Here is a 12,853-nt window from a genome sequence, read left to right on the forward strand (position 1 = left end):
TCACACACAATGCTGTATCTGAAGGTGATGTCACAAAGCATTTTGTAACTATGTCTGAAAACATAAGGGCAATACCCAGCTATGGGCAGTGCTGGTTGTGGAGGGCAACACCCATACTCAACCACAGGAAAGAGACAACCTGCTAACTGACAGATTTGGATTAAACTTCAACACCCTGCCCCCACCTGCCACCTTTGCTTGGCCTATTATCTCAAGCGAGCAGGTAATTTCTTTCTCTAAGGCTATAAACATGGCATCAGTAGGCCCTGACAACATCCCAGGGTTCCTTATAAATAACTTCAGACATGACCTAGCAGACCCACTTGGAACCTTATTTAACCACAGTTTCCAGTCAGGCTATGTTCCAGCCAGAATGGTGGACAGCATTAGCCATCCCTCTGCACAAGGGGGACCATCAACATTGCAGGGAACTGCAGACACATAAACTTGAATAACCTCATTAGTAAGGCCATGGAGGCAATGGATCTTTTTTTTCTCAATTTTCCTTTTCAAATACATTTGAATGAATTCCATAGTATTTATACATAATATCTTAAATAAATTTGTACATTATTTACATTAGCCTGACACTATAACAGATCTTAATGTATACAGTTATTTTATAAGTATGTCCAATCTATTATCAGAGTGTCTGATCAATTATTATATAGTGTCAATCAACGATAAGACTTTTCCCCAGGGGTTGTTGATAAATGGCTTTGGATACATTCTTAGTTCTTTAATTTTAATTTCCAAATAATGCTGTGATCTTCAGTAAGCTGTAGAAGTCTTCCAAAGTTGGTATTGTGTTTGTAGTCTATCTTCTTGTTATACACTTCCTTGAAATTGCAAGTATAGTCCATACTAGATACATGTTTGACCTCTTCAAATTAGGACCTTCTTTCACATTTAATAATACAAGAGCTTTAGTTAAATACAATGATTCATTAAATAAAGCTTATAGAAAGTTATTAATACCATTCCAAAATGGCTTAATTTTAACAGTCAAAGAAAATGTGGTTCCAATTTGCATTGTGTAATTCCTCACATCTCCAACATATTCCTTTTATGGAATAATTAATTTTACTGATTCTGTCTGGAGTTAAGAATGCTCTATGTAAGGATTTCCAATTAAAATCTTTCCAGTATTGTGTAAAGGTTGTATATTTTATCGATAATAAGATATTTGTTTTAATATCTTGAGTTAACTGTATTGAGTGTCCTTTTGTTATATATTTCCAGTATGAGGTTATGGGTGCTGTTTTATAGTTTATCAATATTTTGTAAAATTTTGAAATACTGTTTCCCATGTCAAAGTCATTATATATGATTGCATATATGTATTTTGTAAATTTAGGTATTTCTTTAAATGAAGAATTGTTAATTATTCAACTTAAATATTGCAAATATGACAGAATCTGTAAAGTTAGCCAGTCCTGTTGTGGAATTCTGTATGTTGTTTTTATTTCTTGCATATCTAAAAATTTTAGCTCTTTGATACATTTGAGCCTACAAACAAATCCTTTCTATTCCCAGGAATTAATAATTTCTCTATATATTTTATGTGGAAAGTTCTTTGTGACTATAAATGGTGTTAAAAGATCAAACGAGATTTTTAAATCTATATTTGCATTAATAATTTTCCTAAACCATCACTTTTGAAATCCCACCCCTTCAATTATTTAAATTTATTGGCCATCCTACAGTATTTCATAGTACCAAAATACAAAAGTAACCACCCCTTTCAGTCCATCTTGCTGTTTTAAAAATAGTAACTCTCTACTAAACCTTAACTTTTTAAACAGGTAAAACTCAAGTTACCTACTTTCATATCTAACTTCTCTAGTGCACACTGCAGAGTGCATTCTTTTCAATCTTACCTTTAAGCATCCCTGTTACTAGCACTTTCTCTAATACCTAAAAAGATCATCTCTACTTGACTCCAAGTAGACTTTTCTCTATCTGTTAAACCTAGCACTTGCTCCTACAGTACTTATTACCTTGATACGGCACTCTTATAGATAGCACCCCAAAAGGCAAACCCCCATTTCTCGGTCACCCACGTCCCCCGGAATCTCTTTTAAAGTTTTTTTGTCTAGTCCTTCTAGCATGTCGAGGGATCAGTTGCTAGTGTCCTCTCCTGCTCAGCTGGTGAACCTGGGAATATTGAGGCAATGTTACAATTGCCTCATGTACACAGACAACCCTCTCCTCCTCCCACAAAACAGAAATACATGCGAGAGATGCAACTATACGGCCAAACTGGAGGCTGAGCTCTCTCAACATAGGACTGGCAAGACCAGTCAGGAGGAGAAGGTTACCACACACACTATAGACCCAGTCTCACATAGTACCATCACAACCTCAAATCATACACATAAACACACAAAGACATACTCGTCGGCTCTGATCAAAAATCCACCAAAACAGCAGAGGCCACCAAAGCAGACACCCAAACAACCACCACCTCAGAACACAACACCTGCAACACATAGACCTCACAGTCAGAGTGTCAAACAGTCACAGCCCTTAAGGCCAAACACAATGCCAGACACACTAGTCATTGGTGACTCCATAGTCAGACACACTGACGTCCCGCTCACCAGACTGAGTAAGGAGAAGGTCACAGTAAGCTGCCTGTCGGGCGCTAGAATCCGCCACATAACGCAAGCACTCAGGTCTCTCAACAGCAGGTACAAATACAACTCAGTCATTGTCCACGCTGGTGTAAACGACCTGAGACGTACCTCCTTGGACTACATGAAAAGAGACATTGAGGAGCTCTCTGATTATGTAGCCCAGGCAGGTATGACCCTGACCTTGAGCAGTATCCTACCTTCACCAAGAATGATGCCACAATACAGAGATAAGATGATCAGCTTTAACAATTGGCTTAAACTCTGGTGTCATTCAAAGGGGATCCAATGTCTGTCTGCCTGGGATGACATGCTGGACAAGCCACGCTGCTTATGAGGGACGGCTTGCACCTGTCACCCCTGGGATTCCGGATATTGGCAAAGGCTCTTGCCACCCCCATAGTGCCTTTTTTAGGCAAGGCTCAATTTCTAAACCTACCACCCTAGAACACAAAAAAGAAAAAAAACTAAGGGTAATGCTGCTCAATGCCAGAAGTCTAAATCTCAAAATGCACGCACTCGAGGCCCTTCTCAGTATGGAGAACATCGATGTCTGTGCAGTGACAGAAACCTGGTTCAAGGCTCCTGAGAGCACCCCAGCACTATCAGGTTTTACCTCTTATCATGCGTTCCGGCCCCAAAATCCGGACAATACCAAGAAAGGAGGGGTATCCATATTCATCAAAGACACCCACACCTCAAGACTGGTGGCAACGCACGATGCATCGGAGACCATCCAGGTGCAATTAACCATAGGCAAGACTGCTCTGCAAATTGTAGCATGTTACAGGCCACCCTCACAAACTCAGGAACCTCACATGGCCTTCCTGAAAACACTAGAGGGATAAATGTATCACCAAACACCATCATACTAGGTGACTTCAATTACCCTAATATAGACTGGGAACACTACTCAAGCCCAAACACCCTAGCCCAAAAGTTCCTGGAATTCATAAACTCAAATGCCATGGAACAACTAGTCACCATCCCCACAAGAGGAGAAAACATACTTGATCTCATCATCACGAACATGGGAGCACAATGTTCAACACCGGAAGTATACCCCTCACTGGTGAGATCAGATCACAAACTAATCTCGCTGGAGGTCCTCATCCCACCCCCACCTGAAATAAAAAAGACCACAATAAAGAACTTCTCGAAGGCGGACTGCACACTTTTAAAGACTAGTGTGGTCTCCTTTAAGGCCCCGAGCCGGTGGAAAACAGTACTCAAGCCGCTGAATCACTTACAAATGCCTTCTACCAGCACCTGCAGGACTGCATAGATAAGGCAATCCCAAGCAAAACAAAGACTCTTTGTACCAAAGGCAAGCATCCAGTCTGGTGGACCCCAGCCATAAACAAACTCTACAACAAAAGGAGGAAGCTACTACAAGATAGAGCAAAATCCTTAAAAGGTAAGACACCCTTGATCACTATAAGTAAAAAACTAAGAGCTCTCATAAAATCATCCAAAGCAAATTTTGAGAGAAAAATAGCTAAAGACTCAAAAGACAATCATAAGGCCTTCTTTAGCTATGTTAGAAACCTGGGAGGAAACTCCCAGATATGCTCAGAACTAGTTCAAAATGATGTGAAGATTACAGATCCTACAGACATTGCCAACATACTGGCTGACAGGTTCAGTGCAAACTCCCCCCCCCTCCCCCCCAAAAGGAGAGATATTTATACCAAGCGATTGCAGCCCCCCAAACATCTCCAACGCCCAAGTGAGAACTGCTCTCTCCAAAGCAAAAAACACAGCATCCATGGGACCTGATGGTGTCCCCGGCTGTGTACTCCACGAACTCAACGAGGAATTAAACCCACAGCTAGGACAGCTGTTTAATCATAGTCTTACCTCTGGATACGTACCCAGGGAGTGGCGCACTGCAACTGTGGTCCCACTTCACAAAGGCGGTGCCTCCACTGACCCTGGAAATTACCGCCCATTAGCTTGACAAGCCTTATCTGCAAAGCCATGGAGAGGATCATAATGGACCTCATAAATAAAGACATAGGAATTTGCAGACTTTGGATCCATCCCAGTTTGGCTTTGTCAAAGGCAGATCATGCCTTCTAAACTTGGTTGACTTTTTGAAACAGTCACCAAAGCCATTGATGAGGAAAGGCAGTCCATACAGCCTACCTCGATCTGGCAAAGGCCTTCGATACAATACCCCACTCGGGTATCATTGAAAAACTCATCAGCTTAAATGTTAACCCATACATCACAAGATGGGTTGCAAACTGGCTGAGTGACAGAACCCACAGGGTCAGAGTTGCTGGCGCCATGTCAGACTCAAAGCCTGTCACAAGTGGTGTACCACAGGGCTCAGTCCTGGGCCCACTCTTGTTTGGCATCTACTTTTCCAAAGTACAAGCAAACACAGGAGGGTTATGGCTGACAAAGTTTGCAGATGACTGCAAACTGGGCGCCATAGTAGAAAACACATCTGACACAGATATCCTTCAGAAGGGTCTCACAGAAACGGATAACTGGTGCCAGAGCCATGGCCTAAAGTTAAATGCCAAAAAATGCATAGTCATACCCTTCTGGAAAAACAAGGTCACCCCTAGCTACCAAATAGGTGGCAATCCACTGAGCACAGAAGAAGTTATCAGGGACCTGGGGACCCAGGTTGATAGTAGTCTGTCATTCGACACCCATGTAGCAAAAGTAGTTAGGAAGACCTTCTACATTGCCCACCTTATCATGAAGGGATTCTCATCTAGATCAAGGGAGGTCATAGTCTCCCTATACTCATCACTCATCAGACCAATGATTGAGTACAATGCCCCATTCGGAATGTATCTGACCCGACACTTGCAGCAGCTGGAGAGGCCACAAAGTTCCTCACCAAAAGGATAAAGGGTCTCAAACATCTGTCCTATGCTGCCCGACTGAAAGAACTCCAGCTCTATTCAGTCGCAGCTTGCTCAGAGGTGACCTTTGCCTAACATACAAGGCCATGTCAAACCCAGATTTAATGAATATGCTTCACCTCAAAAAATCTAGATCCGTCAGAGCCACAAGGGCGGGAGACTTAAACCTCAACACGGCTATTAATAGGACGTGCTGGAGGGATAGATTCATCACCCAAAGACTCCCTATGCTGTGGAATAAAATCCCGGTATATGTGAGGCAGAGCACCTCGCTGGCCTTGTTCAAGAGAAATCTTGACCAATGGATGGGAGATCGCAGATATACCCCAGGGATTACCTCAGTGTCACTGCTCAACAGAGGCACAGCAAAATAATGGGTATAGTTCCCCATACTAAAGGGGTGGCGTAAGCCACAAAACTATGGGCTAGGCTTGTAAATGCCCTCGGGCAGATAGCCTAGTATGAACCTATGAACCTATGAACCTATAAATGAGTCAATGTAATAATTAATCACACCAGTTTTAATGGGTTTAGTTATGTTATATTGCACATTAACACATATGTGCCATGGCAAACTGTTTTTATCTGATATTTGAAATTTGTTTTGTAAATCAATTTCATTTATTGATATTACAGTTTGCAATTCTTTCCATTTTGCAGAGTAATTTGGACTTATCCAATCTGAGATTGTTTTAGATATTGATGCTTTTATATATGTTTCTATATCAGGAAAGTTTAATCCTCCCTTTTTCCATGGTCTGATATGATTCATTAAAGCTATCCTATTTCTTTTGGGAAACCATAAACATTTTATTAGGCATGAATTTATTTCTTTAAGTATATTCCTTTCTGGTAAAATTTGTATTGCCAAGGCTATATTTAGGATCTTGGGCAGTAAAACCATTTTTATTAACTGCAGTCTATCTTCAAATGTTAATATTATTTTGTTCCATTTTTCCATAGAGATTTTAATTGTATTGATGATATTATTGTAGTTTTTAAAGACTAATTCATTATTATCCTTGCATAACTCAATTCCTAGATATTTTAAGGAAGATTCTTATTTCCCTATGATGTGATCCCTCTTAGTCTGCAGTTCTTTTTTTTTATTTAAAAATAACAATTTTGATTTTGATTTATTGAAATGGAGTCCTGAAGTTATTTGAAATTTGTCAATTAATATATCTAATTCTTCTAATGTCTCTTTTGTATTAGATAATGTTAGTAATATATCATCAGCAAATAGCATTACTTTAGAATTGTATTGTTCATAAACATTTATTCCTTTGATTTTTATATTGTTACAAATTGAATCTGCCAATATTTCAATAGCCAGAGCAAATAGAATCAGTGACATGGTACATCCTTGTTTAGTGCCTTTTGTTATATGTATAGAGTCAGAAGTAAAAGGACCTAACTTCACATATACTAAATTACTTGCACACATATATCTATATATATATATATATATATATATATATATATATATATATATATATATATATATATATATATATATATATATAGATATATTCTTTAGGAGATGAACAAAGGATGCAGGAAATTCAAATAGCATTAGGATTTTGAATAAATAGTTCCAATTTAGAGAATCAAATGCTTTCTCTATATCTAAGCCAATTGTGAGTGTTTCTTTATTTTTTTATTAACATAATCTATAAGAGAAATTATCCTTTTAATATTGTCATGTGTGTGTCTATGATATATAAATCCAGTCTGATCATTATTTATTATTTTGGACAGTGGTATTTTCATTCTGTTAGTTAATATTATCATAAATATCTTATAGTCATTATTTAATAATGATATAGGTCTATATGAGGTACAGAGGTTTGGGGATTTGTTTTCCTTTAGGATTGGTGTGATTAAGGAATATCTCCAAGAGTGTGGCATTAAAGCTTGTGATGGAATTTCTAATATAGTTTTATGGAAGAGGGATAATATCTTTGAAAGAAAAAGTTTATATATTTTCATAACTATGCCATCTATACCTAGAGCTTTATTATTTTTACCCTCTTTTATTTTTTCTATAATTTCTTTGTAGGATATGGGTGCTTGCAGATCTTGTTTTAATTCTTCTGGTATTTTTTTATATTAGAACATTTTTCATCTAGATTTAATTGATTAATATGTACATTTTCTTTTTAGAAATGTCCCATATAGTGATTTCTATAGTCATCAAGAATGTCACCTATATCTGAGACATTTTTCTCTTTCTTTTCATGAAAGATACTTTTAATGTTTTTAGCTTTTGATTGTATTTTGATTTTTGTGGATAAATTATGTAGATATTTGGGAGAAGTGGCCAAGGTATTAATGTTTAGATTTTCTAAAGCTAAACTTATGTGTTAGAATGTCATTGTATTTATTGTTTAGTACTTCTGCTTTCTTTTTCATCTCTAAATGATTTTGTTTTTTTTTCAGCTTTTACTGTCAAAAGTTTGGATTGTAGATCTAATAATTCAGAATCTCATTCTCTGATTTTTTTTTATATCAAGTTAGGGTTTTGCCATATATGTAAGCTTTTAATGAGTCCCATATCATTGTTTTATTTATCTCTGTGGTGTAATTAATGTCTAAGAAGAACTGTAATTCAAATAATAGCCAGGGTTGCAACTCTTTTATTTTAGTTATATATATGCTGGAATTCTGGAGTTAAATATTAATGGTTTGTACCCATTTTGAAGTTTTAGTATCAATGAATTGTGGTCTGAAAAGGGGCAGGGAGTGATTGAGAAATTAATGACTTTAGAGTGTAAGTCATGGGCAGCAAATATTTTATCTTTTCTAGTTTGGGTACCAAATCTGTGATCTTGATGGGAAAACAACAAAGGTTTTTCTATTTTAAATTTCATCATGGATCTTATCAACAAGGATATAGGTAATCTCACAAATCTGGAACCAAACCAGTTTGGATTTGTTAAGGGTATATAATGTCTATTAAATCTGGTTGACATCTTTGAGAAGGTCACCAAGGCCATGGATGAGGGTAAAGAGACTGTGCATCCCACCTAACTTGACCTAGCCAAGGAATATGACACAATTCCCCACTCAGATATTATACAGAAACTCTCATCTGGGCATAAACCCCTACATCACCATGTGGGTAGCCAAATGTCTCACCATACTATCAAAGTGGGTGAATTTACCTCTAGCAAGAGGCCAGTCACTAGGGGCATACCACAGGTTTCTGTTCTGTACTTATTTCTCAGAAGTCAATGCAAACATAGACAGTCTTTGTCTGACTAAATTTGCCATTGATTGCAAAATGGGGGCAATCAATGAATCCATGAACAATACTGATATACTGCAGAAAGGATTAATGCACACAAATGACTGTTGCCAAAGCAATGGAGAGAAAATAAATGAAAAAAATCATAAATATTCCCTTTTGTAAATACCCCACCTAATTACAATATAGACAGCACCCCATTAAAAGTACACCCAGTGGTATGTGATGTGGTTACTCGTTGTTACTAATCTGAACTTCAACCACTCTGTGTCCACAGTAATGAGAAAATCATTTTATGTGGCACAACTCATAAGTAAGGGCGTGGTATCCAGATCACAGGATGTTATAGTTCCATTGTACTTGGCCCTCATCACATCAGTAGCTGAGTACAATGCACCCTTTTGCAAGTACATCACCAGACATCTGCAAGAGCTGGAGTGTATCCAGAGTTTTCTCACCAGCAAAATACGGGTTATAAAAACAAGTCCTACACAGAAATATTGAAAGCCCAATTACTGTATTCTGTTTCCTACAGACCACTAAGGGCCGCTCTGAGTCTGGCCTACGGGGCAGTGTCCAATCAGGCCCTGCTGGAAATGTTACACATCCGTAAACCAAACTGCACAAGGGTCACTCATTCCAAGGATCTTAATCCAGGCTTTGGCATAAATAAATCATGTTGGAGAGATAGATGCTCTTTTAGGGACTACCCCTTCTCTGAAATAAGCTTCCCATTCAGTAAAGCAAAGCCCTTCCCTGACCTTCCTCAACTGCAACCTACATCAATGGATGTGTAATTGTAAATTTCCTCTTGGGGTGGCAGCCATATCCCTCTTGGACAGAGGCTGCCAGTACTGCATACCATAGCAGAGGCTCATACCTCTGCGAACTTTGCTCATATATGTGTTGAAAATTGTTAAACTAATGTTTAATCTTTCAAGGTTTGTATAGACTCTTAGGCCATTAGCTTAGTACTCTGCTATGAACCTATTGACGTATGAAGTGCAATTGTAGCCTTGGTACAGCTATAGAGTAACTGTACTGTGTCATGGATGTACCAGTACATCACAGCAGTATTAGCATATGATAGCTTGATTGAATGCATGTGGATGTATGTTAAAATTTCATGGCAGTAAAACATTTTGACTGGCAATGTCAGGGGGACAGTGATCATGTGGCACGTGTCTCAAGGTTTGACACATACTTATAGAGGGTGCTCCATTTATTGTTTGGTATGTGTATTATATTACAGCAACAGCTCTCAGCCATTGACACTTGATGGACTGCTGATTTCTGTGCATGTGGGTATAGTTGATGTATTTTCATATATGCTTTAGCATTCTTTGTAACGGATCACTTCTTAATTCACACATCAATTGCTGATGCTTCAATAAATATCCTTTGGTATTGCATGTGTCAGATGCATGCAATGTACAACTGTGTGTAGGGAATCACAAGTTCATAGGTTCATATTAGGCTATTGACCAGAGAGTCATTTTAAACCTAACCTATTACACCCATTATATTTCAAGAGAAAAAGTGCTGTCAATCTGTAAGGTTATTATTAGTAATGACTGCCTATGTCCAAGAGGGATGTGGGAGCTATTCCTGGCAATAATTTACAGTTTTCCATCCATTCATCCAGGCTCCTTTTAAACAGAGTCATAGAGGTGGACTGCTTAACATGAATTGGTAGCCCTTTCCAGAGAAGTGGCAACCTCTGTGGAATGAATTTATCTGTCCAGCATGTTCTATTTAAATTGCAGGCCAGATTTAAGTCATTAGAGCAGGTAATTCTAGTCCCACTTTACTTATGGATGTGCAGCAACTACATCAGGTTGGGGTTAGAGATTGCTCTATAAGCCAGCCACAAGTCTCGCCTATGCAGCCTATATGCTACTGAGTACTATGTCAAAGACTTTTGTCTGCCTGTGTAAGGCGTGTGCTGAAGACCCTGGATCTTCTTAGTTATAAATCTCTGGGGTCTCTCCAGTTACTGCAGGTGCCTGGTATGGTGGATACCATAGGTTCATAGGTTCATAGGTTGGTACTAGGCTATCGGCCCTAGGGCCTATACAGGCCTAGCCATAACAATTCCCTGGCTATTTCTTCCCACAGTATTTACTTCCCTGGACCTCAAAGGGGTGTTATACTCAATTATGGGCCTGATAAGGGGTGAGTATAGGGAGGGTTATAACTTCTTTTGCTCTTGAGGCTATGCCTTTGATAATCAAATGTACGACTTAGAATGCCTTTCTTACTACAGTGGACACTACTCCACTCATGATAGTGCAGTCTTTGTATGTTTTGTTATCTGTGTGGCCAATATCTATGTCAGCCAGGGGCACTTTAATCAAGTGTATCACATCTGGCAGAGTGAGCTCCCATGCATCTGGTAGGCCAGATAGAACTACTCTTTGGGATGTACCCATTAGGATCTGACAATGCAGACTTCCCTTAAAGTTGTTCTACTAGATGCTTGTGTGATACATCATTTTGTGTTACACCTAGCAAATACAAAGCTCAGCGATGACATTGGTGGCATGGATTTGATTCTTGCAGGTGGTGATTGTGACTTATGATTCATGCAAACCTATCATCTGGCCATGACTGGCCCTGATTTGAAATCCGATTTTAACAACATACCTCTTAAACCACTGAAAAATTGGACAGTTTGGATAAAGGGGTGGTGAACTCCACTTACTGAATGCTGACAACCATTACAGTTGTAGATGTTTGTTCCTGAAGAGCATGTATAATAAGTTACACTCACATATTCTGTCATTTCCACAGATTAATGATCACAATATTGTAAAAATGTCCATGATTGTGCCTGTTTCTATCTCCATTTCTCCAAGAGTTTGTTATGTGTCTCTGATTGGTCGAGAGTTATCGTGGCATGTTAGTCATATTCAAGTAAGTCATTTTGCAGATCTTCAGAGTATGCACATACCCCTAATTTATATACTGTCCTTGCTACAATCTCTATTTCAGTGAGTATGTCGTTGACGTTTATATCCCAACCATTCACCTCCACTGACATGTAACCTTGTGTGACCATCACATATATACTATAATGTGTGCTTATATCACAATATACTTGCTCAGGAGATGTAAACATCAGTGCATACTATACTATCTACATATGTGTTTGTTATGCTGCCGACTTGTGCTAGAAGTGTACATACATTGACATGTCCTATTTCTGGGGACATTGACATATTTACCATGCTATCTTACTCATTTTTCATTCCTATCAATCATGTTTGTGCCCATTTTCATCAGCACACTTAGCCCTGCCATGTGTACATTTCCTTCTATTTGCCCATTCCGTTTACCCCCCCCCCCCCCATTATTTCACAGTTTCCTGGCCAGTGACACTATTGCCAGCCACAATACCATGCTTGTACTCATGTAACTATCTGACAACTATCTAACTATGAGCCTTGCTAGCTGGTCATATTTACCTATGATTGTAAACCTGTTTTTGTATGTATATTCCACCATTTGTATTAACTTGTTCATATATGTTAATGTATCTCTTATGTAACTGGAGCTTTTCTCCCCGGGCCTCCGCTGAAAATGGGCAAGTATCCAGTCAGACATTCCTGGTCAACAAATGTAATCTAAATAAATAAATAAGCAAGTGTGAACAGCATCGCGAATATGTGATTAGCACTGCTGCTCATCCCGCTAAAATGTAAACTCAAAGCCTACATGGAGTTTATTAAATCCCTGGGATAATCTTGTTCAGTTATTACTTTGACATACTGGTCTATGCATTAAATAATGCAGATTGTATTCATATGAGCTTAAGCACACAAGCCACACAAGCCACACAAACATCACAGATAAGCATTATTCATTGATTGCAAATTACTAAACATGAAAATAGCTTACTGTTATCTCCTTTAGTACTGACAATTGTATTTTGTCTTACTGTTTTATGGTGCGTGACTTTTGTTATAGGCCTAATACTTTGACATATGGACCTTGCAGTATTAATGTACTATACTTTAAATGTTCTTTGCAATTGTGCATTTGAATTACAGGTAACATCCCTGCTACTTCACTTCATGCAT

This window comes from Protopterus annectens, chromosome 14.part0, assembly GCF_019279795.1.
Source record: "Protopterus annectens isolate FY-2018-M chromosome 14.part0, PAN1.0, whole genome shotgun sequence".
In the NCBI taxonomy this organism is placed as follows: domain Eukaryota; kingdom Metazoa; phylum Chordata; order Ceratodontiformes; family Protopteridae; genus Protopterus; species Protopterus annectens.